This window comes from Schistocerca gregaria, chromosome 6, assembly GCF_023897955.1.
Source record: "Schistocerca gregaria isolate iqSchGreg1 chromosome 6, iqSchGreg1.2, whole genome shotgun sequence".
Classification (NCBI taxonomy): Eukaryota; Metazoa; Arthropoda; class Insecta; order Orthoptera; family Acrididae; genus Schistocerca; species Schistocerca gregaria.
The window spans coordinates 141,477,415-141,494,248 of record NC_064925.1 but is presented as its reverse complement, the minus strand read 5'-3'; positions in this window follow the sequence as shown (position 1 = coordinate 141,494,248).

The following is a 16,834-nucleotide window of genomic DNA, read 5'->3' as shown; positions in this document are numbered from 1 at the left end:
GTTGAGCAATTCGGCGGTACGTCCACCCGGCCTCCCGCATGCCCACTATACGCCCTCGCTCAAAGTCCGTCAACTGCACATACGGGTTACGTCCACGCTGTCGCGGCATGCTACCAGTGTTAAAGACTGCGATGGAGCTCCGTATGCCACGGCAAACTGGCTGACACTGACGGCGGCGGTGCACAAATGCTGGGCAGCTAGCGCCATTCGACGGCCAACACCGCGGTTCCTGGTGTGTCCGCTGTGCCGTGCGTGTGATCATTGCTTGTACAGCCCTCTCGCAGTGTCCGGAGCAAGTATGGTGGGTCTGACACACCGGTGTCAATGAGTTCTTTTTTCCATTTCCAGGAGTGTACGTCTACATAGATACTCCTCATGCCACGATACGTTGTTGGCGGAGGGTATCTTTTACCACTCTAGTAATTCCCTCCATTCCCTCAGTTCCATTCGCAAACAGAGCGAGGGAAAGACGACTATCTGCGTGCCACCTTATGAGCCCTAATTTCCCGTATCTTATCTTCGCGGTCCTTATGCTCAACGTATGTTGGTGGCAGTCCAGCCGTACGGCAGTGAGCTTCAAATGACGCTTCTTTCAACTTTGGCAATAGTTTTCCTCAAAAAGAAAGTCACCTTCCCTCCATGAATTCCTATTTGAGTTCCCGAAGCATCTCCGTAACACTTAAATGTTGTTTCGGACGTACCGATAACAAATCTAGCAGCTCTCTTCTGAACTGCCTCGATGTCATTCGACCTGGTACGGATCCCAAACTCTGGAGAAGAACACAAGAATATCTCGCACCAGCGACCTTTATTCGGTCTCCTTTACATGTGAACCACACTTTCCTAAAATTCTCCCAATGACGCGAAGTCGACCATTCCTCGTCCCCACCACAGTTCTCACACGCTCGTTCCATTCCATACCGCTTTGCACCGTTACGCGCAGATATTCAAACGACTTCCAGTGGGCAAGCAGGACACTACTAATTCTTTATCCGAACATCACATGTTTCTTCTTCATACTCATCCCCATTAACTTACTTCTTTCCACATTAATAGCTAGTTGCCATTCGTCAAACTAACTAGCAATTTGGCCTAAGTCGCATTGTATCTCTTTAAAGTCACTCAGCCTCGACACTTTGCTGTACACCACAGCATCAACAGCAAGCAACCTCAGATTGCTGCCCAACCTGTTCACCAAATCATTTATGTGTACAGAGAACAACAGCGGTTCTATCACAATACCCTGGGGCACCCCTAACGATATCCTTGTCTCTGATGAACACTAGCCGTCAAGGACAACATACTGGACCGAGCGAGGTGGCACAGAGGCTAGCACAATCGACTCGCATTCGGGAGGACATCGGTTCAGTCTCGCGTCCGGCCATCCTGATTTCGGTTTTCCGTTATTTCCCTAAATCGCTACAGGCAAGTGCCGGGATGGTTCCTTTGAAAGGGCACGTCCTTCCCTAATCCGATGAGACCGATGACCTCGCTGTTTTGTCTCTCCCCCCCCCCCCCCCCCCCCCCGCAAACAACCCAACCCAAAAACATACTGCATTCTGTTACGAGTACTTAAAAAGACCTAGAGCCACTCACATATCTGGCAAATTATTCCATATGCTCAAATCTTCGTTAACAGCTCGCAGTGGGGCAGAGAGTCAATTATGCGCAGCTCGTGGTCTAGTGGCTAGTGTTGCTCCCGCTTAATCACGGGGACCCGGGTTCGATTCCCTGCCTGGTCGGGGAACTTCTCCTCTCGGAGATTAGGGATTTGTGTTGTCCGCATCATTTCATCATCATTCGTGAAAGTAGCGAGTCTGGACTGTGTAAAGATTGGGAATTTGTACGGGCGCTGATAACCGCAAAGTTGAGCGCCCCACAAACCAAAAATCTTCACCGTGTCAAATGCATTCCGGGAATCTAGAAATATGGAATGGGCCTGTTGCCCTTCAACCATAGTGCGCAGTATATCATGTGAGGAAATGGCAAGCTAAGTTTCGTACGAGCAGTGCTTTGTAGAACCATGCTGATTTGTGGAAATAAGCTTCTTAGTCTCAAGAAAGTTTATTATATTCGAACGGAGAATATGTTCAAGGATAGGGACTGTCGAGCATTGTGGAGGGTGGTTGCAAAAAAGCGCAAGAAAGCACTGGAAGGGATCACTCGTGGGTTCCCCAGTGCTACCAGCAGTCCATCTAGGACACTGGCTGTGCGTAGCTAGTTAGAAAGTATGAGGAGCCATAGCCGTGCAGCGCTACATAATCCACACGTTTTTATAGGCAACGCTAAGCGAAGCTATGTGTAAGAGGCGACGCCACTGGACAATGAATGACTGCAAAGGAGTGACTTATTTTAAGTCATGTATAAAGCTATACCCTGTGGCAACCAGAAGGAAGAGTTACGTAGTGCCATCAGTGAAGTGCGGAAGATGTGCTGTTACTCTGTAGGGGTGCTTGTCGTCGCTAAGGTGTTGCCTCCTAACTGCGCTTAAGCAAACGCTAAATGCAGAAGGACCTTGACAATACAACTTTTTCTAAAGTAGCATCTGTTCCAAATGGAACTCCTCTAAGGTGAGCTAGAACGTCGACTTTGATCTTTGACTCAGTCGCAGAGCTCAGCGTTACTACATTCTCTGGTATCGTCCCTTGAGAGGGAATGGCCTGCTATCCTTCAAGGATATTCAGACACCTCTTCGAAAGTGTCTCCAACAGAGTTCAAGCCATCCTACAGGGTGACCATTATTGAACTATATGAAAAAGGAACTTAAATTATTTAGAAACTGCGTGCACAAACTTTATTGAGCATGTAAACGTCAATACAAATATTCTGATTTAGATTGCGACAGGATCGATATGCTTGCCGTCATTGGCGGTGATGTGGCGCAGATGCACAGCAAAGTCCTGCATGACCCGCTGAAGCGTCGGAACATCGATCTGTCGAAGACTCCTGAACGGCTGTTTCCACCTCAGCAATGGCTGGGGTTATTGCTAGACATCTTGTGGCTAATATAACCCCACAAAAAAGGAGTCACATGTTCTCCGATCCGGAAAATATGCCAGACAATCGAATCCCAGGCCTCTGGGTACCCCAGAGCCAGAATGCAGTCCCCAAAGTGCTCCTCTAGGACATCAAACATTCTCTTGCTTCGAAGGGGTCGACCTCCGTCTTGTACGCACCAAACCTTGTCAAATTCAACGATGAAATCATCTTCCAAAACCTTCACGCATCGTTCGGAAGTCACCGAGCCGTCAAAGAATATCGCACCGATTATTCCGTAACTAGACGTTAGACACCACACAATCAGCGTTTCAGGGTGAAGAGACTTCTCGATTGCGAAATGCGGATTCTCAGTCCCCGAAATGAGCTAATTTTGCTTGTAGACGAACCCAGCCACATGAAAGCGGGCTTCGTCGCTAAACCAAACCGTGCATGTGCTTAGCAATTCCCATCATGCCCCGCGGCCAAGCATGCAGTTTGAACGCCCTCACGCAGATAGAAGTTCAATAACTGTTACGCTTTAAAACGGAAGGGTAGAGACACCCCATATTACTGTCCACTAACAGGTGTACGGATAATTTTGATCAGATAGTGTTAACATGGACGATAACTAGTTTGGACAGGAAGAGAATAGAAGCTTTCGAAATGTGGTGCTACAGAAGAATACTGAAGATAAGGTGGATAGATCACGTAACTAATGAGGAGGTATTGAATAGGATTGGGGAGAAGAGAAGTTTGTGGCACAACTTGACTAGAAGAAGGGATCGGTTGGTAGGACATGTTTTGAGCCATCAAGGGATCACAAATTTAGCATTGGAGGGCAGTGTGGAGGGTAAAAATCGTAGAGGGAGACCGAGAGATGAGTACACTAAGCAGATTCAGAAGGATGTAGGTTGCAGTAGGTACTGGGAGATGAAGCAGCTTGCACAGGATAGAGTAGCATGGAGAGCTGCATCAAACCAGTCTCAGGACTGAAGACAACAACAACAACAACAACAACAACAGTGTTAACATATTTGATATGATGACAGTGTCTTCTAAATGAAACTTTACACATTGATGCACTTCATAGTGAGCTATCACTTAAGAACAGCAGTAAATTCTATCAGAATGCTTTAGTTTGGGCTGTGTCCACACGTTCTGTTTGTACACAGTTAAATATGGTAGGACGATTGCGTTCCTGAACATAGTGTGTCTTTTCCTTTGAACGCTGTATAGTATTACTGCGTTTATTTGTCCTTCGACCTTGCAACATGGATGTGTCAAGTTACGAGAAGAATAACTAAAATATTACAAATGTATTCAAACTGTACCTAAATTACTATATCTTCCAATTTCAGCAGCGATGAACGCGTATATGTATATTTCTTAAGGAAAGTCATTTTTCTGGCTTATGTTGATAAATTATTTTGAAACAAAACATGTATTTCATCAGTTATCAACTAGCTAAGTACCCGCATTGCGCGGTATGTATTTATTTCAATTATATTAGTTAATCACCTCTTCTCTCTCCCCTCCCTGTCCGTCCCGTCCTCTTTTTATGTCCGTATTCTAGCATGTGGTCTTCTAGCTGAAGACCACAATAACAACAACAACATTCTCTTCCCCCAATCTCCTTGTCCTCTGTGCATCTCCCCCTCTTCCCTCTTGAGATCCCCTGCTATACCCGCAGGACAGGACAGATAGTTTAATTTGTGGTAAGGGGCCAAAATGAGTGGCTGTCAGTTGCACTCGAATACTACTATATTCATTTGACAAACATTACAAGAGCAAAGGAAACATTAAAAACCGAGCAGGCCAAACACTAATTTTAGAACTTAATTCCCGGCTAAATGCGCCATTCAATCTCACGCCTCAAGGGCAAACAACTTTAATTTAAGATCGGGTGAAGGCCAATCACTTAAGACTCAAAACGAGAATTTGAATTTTAAAAGGCAGAAGACTTTTTCTTAAAATTTCTTTAAATCAGGCTGAAGGCCCAAACAATCTCACGCCTTAAGGGCAAAACAGCTTTAATTTAAAATCGGCTAGAAGCCATATATAAATAAACAACAGGGACAAATAAAAAAAGGCAGTACATCAGACGGCGCTCAGAAGTTTCCAAGAGTCGGCCTATAATTCAAACACTAACGCTCGCTTAGGTGAGACAGACAGTCGGTCCAACAATTCTCAATCCGACGGCAACCCAACCGACAGACAGTCAACAGACCAAGCGACGGGATGACTTCCGCTCCACCCAACCAGCACACAATAGGGAGTTCAATGGAACAATGCAGAAGGTATCGTCACAGACAACGAGTTACAGTCAGCTGTCAAACTACACGTCATATTGGACGGCAACAACTCGACGAGGGAAATACACTGCCTGAATTTACGTCAACAACCAAGGCAAGTAACCGGAACGTTAACGGCCACAAGGCTGAAGATTCCGCTGGTGCACTTCAATTCAAAAATAATCTAGTTAAGTTAAACTCCACAGGAGGGCGGCTAGATTTTCGCCAAACTGAAAACACTCGTTGTTGCTCGCGGCAATGTCCCAACAGCCCACAACGAAATTCAAACGACACAATGTGTAAGTTGGGGCTGGCTGATAGATTAAGTAAAGACTCAACTTTCGTGCCCAGAATCGGTGAGACACGAAACTCGTAGCAATGGGATCAGCCCTTCACACGCCGACTGCGCGTGGACGCCGCCAACGGCCCCGGCTAGACACGTGCCATGGAGACTTCCTCGCTGCTCCACGCCAACCAACCAACTGTTCGCACACAGCACAGTCGGAAACAATCAGCGCGAGGCTAAAGATAGTACAAGGGTGTGAATATCGATGCACACTGCTGCTGCCATTCGAGGAGAGAGAGGATAACGGCATAATCGCGATAACCGCGGGCGACTAATCACAGAATAGCGACCAAGGTTTAATTCAAAGCATAACACGAGTAAGCCATGTCTCACTATCTCTGTCCATCTCCTCCTCCACTCTCTCTGTGCCGCAAAAATGATATTTTGTAGGTAAATTCAGCGGTGTGTGTGGGTGCTATGTGCTAAATGTGTTGCGAATAGAATTAGTATCAAAATAGTAATAAATTCAAACGTCATTCACGATACAGAAGTTTCTCAAGAATCTCAGTTTTGTGATGTCGTATCTCCTGATTTACGTTTCACACAATGATATAATTTTACTTGTATATTCCTTATCATGTGCGGCCCTTGTTTGCAAAATGTGTCGTCAATACAGATAGTAGTAAGGAAGTAATAAATTAAAATACAATGGCTGACGCAACATTTAACTGCATGAACAGCGAAAATGTGGTAAGTGATAAACTTTTTCCTTTCATCATCAGGGGCGGGGAAGGGGAAGAGAGGGTGGAGCAGGTGGGAAGGGTGTCAATGTTTAGCAAGAGTTTGAAATTATGTGTAAAGTTTGTTGCGAGTCACTACGTGTTCTCGTTCTCAGATATAGGGTGAATAAAATCAGAGTATTCTTGCGTCGTGAGCTGAAGTTTTTTTTCACACCCACCATTACCCCTCTGATAGGTAGGCGGTTCTTCCCCCACAGCGATTATTTCCAGACATAAAATGACATCTATACCAAGTGTGATTGAAATCAGGGGAGGAGATGTAGAACATACATACATATATTTTTACAGTAGGTATGAATTTTTTTGCCTTGATCCGATTGTGATGAAATGTAGACCATGCAGGCCTTCTAGCTACGCTGAAGTTACCAGTAAAAAACCCATAAAAATCAGTCTATTAGTTTTGAAGATTAGCGTGTTCAGACAGACAGACAAGATAGCTTTAGGAGAACTTTAAACCATAATATCTTTCTGTGGTCTCATTTTGGTGAACGAAAGTTACTTCTGCAGCCTTCTTTGACACATTTTCTCCACTCATATTTTTCACTAAGGAATTGTGTGACTGTAATGCAGAAATGAACCTAACGTCGTGTGGAATTGCTAGGTGGGAGGCCCAGAAGACAAGGTTCAGCCTCGTAAATGGAAAGATCTTTCTATCCTATCCGTAAAGTATTACCTTTTCACGAAATATGAGGGTTGTGTGTTTAAGTGTGTCTGATAACTGTAGGTGAATGTAAGGGGTGTGTGTAGCGTGTAGTGCGTTTGTGTGGATGTTGTTGAGAAAAGCAGTGCCGGCCCATAGCCCACCTTTCTCGAAAACTCCAAGGGGGACGCTGAATTTAATCTCCAAATACGATAAACGGATCACCACCAACAGTGCCACATGTCACGGAGAGGTTTGCAATTTAATCCACCATCCTTACCCCCCTTTGCAGTAAGGAAAAGCAGCCACCACCACGTGGCTCAGTCAGACAGTTACCCATTTAAGTATTGGTAAAGGTCGGCGTTGTTTAACTTCGATGACCTGTCCAGGCAAGCACTTTGACACTCATGTAGTAAAATAGATTGCGATACATTTTTCTTATATTAATATGGTTTTTTCAGTAAGCATTGCTTTACACTAACGGAAAAATTAGAACATCATTTTAGAGGTTTCCTACTCGTCATGGTTTATTGTTGCTAAAGTGCGTATTGAGGACGTGAAATGATATCATTTACAGATCAGTAGCACAAGCGGTTCTGAGGTTTCAGGTATCGACTCATGCTGAAACACCAACGTTATTACACGGGCTGGCCTCCAAGGGCGGATATCCAGTGAATCGTTCATATGGCGAATACTATTCCGGGATACGTTATACCACGTCTGCTGGACGTGGTCGAGCAACGTACACCAGTCGTATCAGAGGGTAAGAACTGTAAGGGAAGACACATATTGGAATATACATACCACAAATAAATGAGGACTTTGGGTGGAAATGCATCTCTGACAACGGGACCGCGCCTACTCATGAATCACCAGAAGCGAACGTGGCAGGAGGGGAAGCGTGCTTGTTCACGTCGTTCTGTAAGAATTGTTGGTTGACGAGACACACGATCACTTCTCGTGCCGTCATATCCCACACGTGCTCGATGGGAGACAAGTCCGGAGATCGTGCTGGCCATGGAAGTTGCTGTACGCCTTGCAGAGCACGTTGAGTATCAAGAGCAGTGAGTAGGCGACCAGTATCCTGTTACAACAACTTATCACCTTCATGTTGCAAGAACGGCAGACGAACGGGTTCAACAACATTCTGCACGTACCGAGCGCTGGTTAGCGTCTCCTCCAGAAACAGCAAAGGTGAACGGGAGGTGCAGCTTATCGCACCCCAGACCATATAGTCTCGGGTTGGACTATTGTATCAGTGTATTTTGGACGAATGCAGTCTATTAGAGTGCGCTCTCCAGATCAACGTCGTAAGCGCACCAGCGTGCAAGCAGAATCTGCTTCCGTCGCTGAAGACCACAGCGCGCCATTCCATCTTCCACATGATCCTCTGACGGCACCAGTCGAGTCGTGGACGTCGATGCCGTGGCGTGTGTCGTGTCACCGCCAGACACCACACTTGCTAGGTGGTAGCCTTTAAATCGGCCGCGGTCCGGTAGTATACGTCGGACCCGCGTGTCGCCACTGTCAGTGATTGCAGACCGAGCGCCGCCACACGGCAGGTCTAGAGAGACTTCCTAGCACTCGCCCAGTTGTACAGCAGACTTTGCTAGCGATGGTTCTCTGAGTAAATACGCTCTCATTTGCCAAGACGATAGTTAGCATAGCCTTCAGCTACGTTATTTGCTACGACCTAGCAAGGCGCCATTATCCGTACTATTGATATTGTGAATCATGTACCATAAAGAGCGACGTTCTCCATGAATGGATTAAAGTTACGTATTCCACCAGCTACGTCCGTTTTTCTCAATTCTCATTCCCTTGTCATGTTCCAGACCTCACGCCAGCCTGCGTGAGCTAGAACGCGTGTATTTCGGCCTCCTTTAACCATAGGGTTGGCTCTCCTGCCAACCACATCAGTATGGAGTAAAATACGTACAGTATTTAGGAGATGGAGACTCTAGTGCTTTCAAGAATGTTGTTGATAGTAAGTCCTATGTAAAAGAATGCACTATTGAGAAACTCGATTGCTTAGGAAATAATCAGAAGAGGATGGGTGGAGGTAAAAACAGGGAGGTAAAAACAGACTAACAAAGAAGGAAATGACAGCCTACAAGTCTATTAGGTGCTGCAATTAGAAGAAACCTCACAAGCTTGGACAGTATGAGGAAAGCAGTACGGGCCAGTTGGTTTCAATACTTGTTGAGAGACACTACACCTCAACATGGCCTCTGTTCTAATGAATGGTGCAAATTTTTGAAAAGTAAGGAAAGTGGGGAAGCTTATACCCATAAAAATAACTTTCCTTATGAGGTTTCAATGGCCATTAAACCAACTTTTAGAGCACTGGCTTCACCAGAACTGCTACAAAAATGTCTGCATGGGAAAACACAGAACCCAAATTAAAGTATCAATGCTCTTATTTGGCAAAGATCTCCAAAGACTGTGTTTGTTTCCAATTTGGTGGAGAAGATTTCTGCTCTGGAAGCTGCAGCAGTGTTTAATGATGGGAAGACTTCACAACCTCAACAAGTTGGACTTTACACCTGGAATCTTCACTGAGCAGACACTGAAGATCATCACCCAGCAAAGAATCGCGAAGGCGGAGACTTCATTCCAGAACATACAAAAAATTGCTAGGCAAAGGAGAAGAGAAGCTAAAAGAGCTGTAGGGGATGATGAGGAAGAAATGGAATATGGATATGGGCAGTTATAGCTAAGGTATGATAGTTTTTTTGTATATATTTTGTTACATTTTATCCAAACTTTAAAATGATTTTTCTGCAATTTAAGGTTTTTGCTTTCAGAAACACATATATCAGAAAGTACTGATCCCTAGTCTTAGAATGTGGCGATATAAACTCTCATGGTTGGTGCAGCGTGCATATTATAATGCCCTCTCAGTCGTCGAAAGAACAATTAACTAGTTGCCTGGTTCGTTTCTCCAAAGTTGGAGCTAAAATATGCTACAGCTAATTTCTAGCTGGATATCAGCAGCTGTGAACACAGTGTGCACACAAATTACTCCTCTGTGTCGTACACAGCGTTACGCACTCCGTTCTGCACCTGATGCCAAGCCAGAGAAGAGTCCACCGAAAATTTCCGTCTTGTCTTACTCATAGTCGAACTGTCTCTGTACCTGGGTTCCTTAGTTCTTCACGTCACGGCTTTCTTCGACCAATAGGAGCGTTCCTCTTATTTCGTGCAAACACTGTCCACCAGTCGCAAGGTCCCTACCATTAAATTGGCTCGAAGCATTGGCTCTTCTCAGGGCCTGTGGAGGGCCAGTTCTTCAGGCCCTGCGCCAAATCCAGCCAAAGGCATGGGCGAGGCACACGCCACAGGGGTATACGTATATGGGCCCGGAAAAACAGGTGGGAGAGGGGAAAAACGTAAGCCCAGAGGGAAGTGCCCGGACGCGAATCGCGATCGTACACCCTGACCTGGGCCACCATTCTGGAAGATGGACGACTGTGGTGGGGAAAAGGAGAGAGTAATTTGCTTGCTCGGGCAACCTGCAAACATGAGCAGTGTAAGTGGCCAAGAGACGTTGGCGCAGCTACCGGAATGGAGGAACACCACCCTCCACGAGTATACTTTCCCACCATTGTGATGCAAATTCACCATCAACCCAGATATGCCTGAAAATGTCGAGGTGGTGGTTGAGCATCTGATAGTGGATATGGTCTGGCCAGGCAAGCGCCTAGGGAAGTTCAAAGTTCCCACTCACTGAATCGAGCATTGTGCGATTCGGGCTGGCATATAGAGAGCGAAAGGCAAGCGGGTAATTCGGTAAGCAGTCTTACGAGCAAAATGCTATGCTAAGAGTTCTGCAATCGTGTCGGATTCAGTACATACTGCTCTATTCAGGGAAAGCCCAGGGACGATGACTAGGGCCTGATATCCATAGAGCCTCTTATTCTTTGTCAAAACGTGCAATGGAGAGGTATGGATGCCAATGGTGTGGACATACCGTTCTCGGCACTCCCGCTTCCGATAGGAAATAAGGTGGCGTGCTCGGGCACAAAGCCATTGAAACGCGATGAGGCGATCCAATGATGGGTGTTGCTTATGATGCTCGAGGGCCCACCTGCCATCTCTAATCGCCTCAGCGACCTCTGGTAACCAATGAGGCACAGACCTTCCCCGAGGGGACTCGCAGGAACAGGTTGGTTGGCTGGGATTAAAGGGAAAGACTGCGAAGGTCATCGGTCTATTCTTCCAAAAAACTAAAGATCACCCACAGATAATAAAAAACGAACAACAGGAAAGATGGCAGACGACACAGGACAAGAAAGACCCAGACAGAGATCAGGCAAAACAAATTAAAATCACACAGTGTGACGGTGGTTGGCCGACCATAGAGATAAAAAAGGAAAGGCCAACCACCGAGAACACATGAAAAACTCCACCTAAAACCGTAGGCCAAAGGCCAGAATCAAAACAAAAAGGACATAAAAACACTCAGATTAAATGATAAAAACCCCTGCCGTAATAAAACGCAAAACTAAGTCCACCACGGCACAGTCAACTGTTAAAAGGGCAGGGAGTGTGTAAATGTGGACCACCGTGAAAACGGAGCCGCAGCGAAATAAAGGAGGGTCCTCAGGTCGCAATAGGTGGCCGTGCGTCAGCCATGTGTGCCCAATGCACAGCCGGCAGAGGACAATAGACTCCTTGCGAGAGACCCACAGGGAGCAGCGCCACACACCGGTAGCCTTCTTGATGGCCCGAAGTTTGGAACACTGTTTCGCGAAAGCAGGGTGCGCCATTCAAAGTTCGAAAATTTTGCGGCGTACAATCCCTCGCAATTCAGTCTCCGGGAAGCTAATGTCCAGATATGGTGCACTGGTGAGCTCTTTCGCCAGGCGGTATACATATTTATTGCTGGGTATCCGAACATGGCCTGGGCACCACACAAAGACCAAAGAACAGCCATAGTATGCAGGGACTCCTGGATAGCCATCACCAGACGAGAACGATGGATACACTGGTCGATAGCTCGTAAACCGCACAGGGAGTCGACACAGATATAGAAGGACTCACCTGAGCAGGAGCGGATATACTCTAGGGCACGAAAGATGGCGACCAGCTCAGCAGTGTAAACACTGCAGCCAGCTGGCAATGAATGTTGTTCATAGTGGTCCCCTAGAGTTAGTGCATAACCGACACGACCAGCAACCGTCAACCGTCAACCATCAAGCCATCAATGTAAACAACGCCACAGCCCTTATACGTGACCAGGTTGGAGAAGCTCTCACACAGGCCGCGATCGTACCACATGACTGGGGCCGACGTTCTGGCAGATGGACGACCGATTGCAGAAACAGAAAACGATGATTTTGGATGCCCGGGCAAGCTAAAAACGTAGGCAGCATAAGCGGTCAGCAAACGTGGCTTCTGGACCAGCCCTATAGTCAGTATATTCGTGGATGCGGCTGTCCCTCCACTGCGGCTACGACGCCAACAAGTGGCAAGTCGTATCCCGCTGTGTAGTATTGGGTCCAGCACCCGCAACGCAGATGGGGATGCTGAGCTATAAGCCTGACTCCCATAGTCCAGATGGGACTGGATTAACCCCTGGTAAAGCCGTAGGAGAGTAGATCGGGCGGCGCCCCACCTGCTGTGGCTCAGGCACCGCAGAGCATTTAGATGCCGCCAACACGCCTGTTTAAGCTACCGAATATGAGGCAGCCAAATCAACCGGGCATCAAAAACCGCCCCCAAAAACCTATGTAACTCTACCACTGTAAGAAGCTCGCAGTCAAGATAAAGCCGCGGCTCCGGGTGAACAGTGCGTCGCCGGCAGAAATGCATAACGCAGGTCTTGGCTGCCGAAAACTGAAAACCATACGCTACAGCCCAAGACTGCGCCTTGCGGATTGCGCCCTGTAGCTGACGTTCAGCAGTATTAATAATTACTAAATGTTAATTAATATATTATTGTGGTGTCACCGCCAGACACTACACTTGCTAGGTGGTAGCCTTTAAATCGGCCACGGTCTGGTAGTATACGTCGGACCCGCGTGTCGCCACTATCAGTGATTGCAGACCGAGCGCCGCCACACGGCAGGTCTAGAGAGACTTCCTAGCACTCGCCCCAGTTGTACAGCCGACTTTGCTAGCGATGGTTCACTGACTTCTACGCTCTCATTTGCCGAGACGATAGTTAGCATAGCCTTCAGCTACGTTATTTGCTACGACCTAGCAAGGCGCCATTCTCAGTTACTATTGATACGGTAAATCATTACCGTCAAGAGCGACGTTCGTCATTAATGGATTAAACTTAAGCATTCCACCAGCTACGTCAGTTGTTTCTAAATTCTAATTTCCTTGTCCTGTTCCAGACCTCACGCCAGCCTGCGTGAGCTAAAACGCGTGCCTTTCGGCCTCCCCTACTAACACGGAGTAGGCTCTCCTGCCAACCACAACAGCGTGAGTGGAAGATGAGCTAGAATTGTGTCTGCCCGTAGTCCCACTGCTAATAAATGGTTCGCGTTGTGTTGACATACAAGCCATCTTATCGGGGCTGTGGTAGCCCTATGATCTGTCACTGCTGCCCTTACATTCCGACGTTCCTGGCGGGTGTCCAAGCTACGTGGACGCCAAGAACCGCGTCTGTGGATATGAGGATGTTCACGTGACCACTGATTGTTCAAATGGCTCTGAGCCCTATGGGACTTAACATCTGAGGTCATCAGTTCCCTAGAACTTAGAACTCCTTAAACCTAACTAACCTAAGGACATCACACACATCCATGCCCGAGGCAGGATTCGAACCTGCGACCGTAGCGGTCGCTCGGTCCCAGACTGTACCGCCTAGAACCGTACGGCCAATCCGGCCAGCAAGATTTCTTGTTTGGAGACCTTCAGCAGTGAAAGATTTGGAAACTCGTAGCTGTAAAAGTTCGCCTATTTGCCGCTTTGGTTGTAAATGCGTTATTAAATTACAGTAAATTATCAATTTTGAGGTGAAATTTACCCCAACCTTATTTGGCCCTTTTCACAACCCTAATCACTCGTTCTGCCCAGCGGGTTTAGCGGGCGTCTCACTAATTTATGAGAGCAATCGAATGAAATTACTTTGTATAGAATTTAATGTGTTCCGTGATTCACTCTGTTAATAAAGTGGTAATCGGCGAGGAAGAGATAGGTGGAAAAACTGACAGGACATGTTTTAAGATATCTTCAGTCGTATCAGAGGGTAAGAACTGTATGGGAAGACACATATTGGAATATATACCTCAGAAACAACTGAGGACTTTGGGTGGTTCAAAAATGGTTCAAATGGCTCTGAACGCTACGGGACTCAACTGCTGTGGTCATCAGTCCCCTAGAACTTAGAACTACTTAAACCTAACTAACCTAAGGACGCCACACACACCCATGTCCGAGGCAGGATTCGCACCTGCGACCGTAGCAGCAGCGCGGCTCCCGACTGGAGCGCCTAGAACGGCACAGCCACCGCGGCCGGCCCACTTTTTGTGGGTGGAAATATTACTCTGACTACGGGATCGCGCTTACTCATCAATCGCCAGAAGCGAACATGGAAGAAGGGGAACTACAGGCGTTTAGGAAAGAATAGCATTTGTGGTGCCAATTGGGCGGGGCACGAGCCATTTATGTCACCGAACTCACCAAGTAGGTGTTGGCGCAATGGAAACGTAATCCAGTGGTGGTAAGGTCGAGTCCTTCTATGGAAACATTTTTTTTTCAAATTTTGCCTCACTGACACTGCAGATAAACCAAAATCACACTCCATTTATTAATATTTCCATGGAAAGCCATGAAAGGGATAGGCAAATGAGAATTTAGAATTGAAAATAAATTTCCGAGGAAGATTGTACTTACAGCGCCCGAAAGTATTCTACAAATAACATTTCGAGAAGCGATTGTAATTATAGCGCACATGACTTCACATTCCGTTAGTTTCATTTTGATCGCGGAGAAGACCGCGCAAAATTTCATTCCACTGTACACTACCAGCTAACTCGCGAATTTTGTCGAATTGATGTATTATTCGTGGTTTGTTGCCAAGCTGTGCGATGAGAGGGAACTTTTTATGAATGTATAGCACGTTTGTTTTTGTGCTGAAACTTTGAACAACAATGCAGTTGTTAAATGGCATCGGTTATAATGTGGGAAAGACACCGAGAAAATTACTGCTTCCCCTTTTTTTACCATATGATCGCCCCAGCACGAGTAAATCGTCTGCTCTGAAATAGCAAAAGTATCTAATTTTATACATGAAGTCCCTGTCTACGCGTTACAGTCCTTGCTGGAAATTTATTTGTAAACCCATATGTTCCTTTGCCTTTTTTATGCATTTTATGAAAATATTAGTAAATACAATACCTTGAGCAATAATTCGATTTAATTGAAGTGTAAGAGACGTAAAACAGGAAAATGAAAATGTTTCCGCATGAGGACTCGACCCCACGACCGTTGATATACTATTCTGTGTAACCTTTTCGCTGTACCAAACGCTGCCGAGAAACGACACTAATGTCAATGGTTCATGCTTCACCCAATCTGCGCCAAAAACGCTCTTTACTCTAAGCACTTGGTCTTCTCGATCTGTTACTCTTGTCAATTTCATTTATGACCAGTCCCAACACACTCCATAAATTTGGAGGAAATCGGCGATGACACTTAGGGGCCAAAGAAATTAATAAATAAGTTGATATTACACTCCTTTAAAACGCCACTTGTTACTAGTGGGTCCGAATATAAATCTAGTCAAGTTACACACCAAACTACTCAATTTACCGTAGTAACACTAAGAGAGGACAAGTTACTCTCTCTTATATTTTTCATAAAGATTTTGTTACAACGTTACACAACTCGAACGAGACTCTAGGAAGTTAATAGCCTGAGCAAGCATTGATGGAGCCTGCCAGGGAGTTTGGTACCTGTATGGTTTTTAGTTCGTAGAAACGGCATGTTGGAAGTCGAAAGCAAGTGGCAGAGAGCCCATCCCTCAGTAAATGTTACCGGACAGGCCCACAGCCGTACAGGGCAGATAGAGCAGCGCATAGTCGAGACAGGTCTCCAGCAGGATAATGCTGAGCTATACCTGCATTGGCGCTAGCCGAAGGCTGGCTGGCGGCGATGCACTGAATGGACACGTCTACACAGTGGAGTCGTAATGTGTGCTGTGCCATTCCTAACAAAAATTTACATGTTTTCGTGTTCGCCGATTCTGCAAATAGGCCTGTGACCCACTTCCATCAGCCGCCTCAGTACTAGAAGAAACTCGGCGTCTGAGAAACGTTGAGAGATAGAATCTTTATGACACCTCATAGCTAGGGCTAACATGCCCCAAGGCACAGGCGTTTTAGATAAAGATCTGTACCTGTTCGCTTGTTGTCGCAGCAAGAGACGCGACTTCGGAGAAAAACGTCTTCTCCCTCCACGAAAACATAAAAAGGCCAGTAACTGGCGGTTTCTTTTCTTTTTTTTCTTTTCAGAGATGTAGGTTTTTTAACTCTTGCGCTGGTTCGACATGAGTTCGTGCTGTCATGTAGGAGGGAACATTTTGCGCGTCTAAAGCCCTGTGACTGGCTCAAGACGGGGTGAAGGCGGTGTCGTTCGTGCACTTTGCAGAAAAACGGAATTTTTTTATCTGGAGAGGTGGACTTCGGTCTGTAAGCAACTTCTGGTCGAAGCTCTGGCATCTGTGGTTGGTACTTGAGACCTGTCCTAAGACTGATTTCATTTGCGAGTAGTTAGACTGGGGAGCCTGTGATGAAGTTCTTTCTGTATCAACAGTGTGACTTCAAACTCTTGGACTACTCGTTTGCCCAGGGTGCAATTATTCGTTTTTGGTTTACCAGTT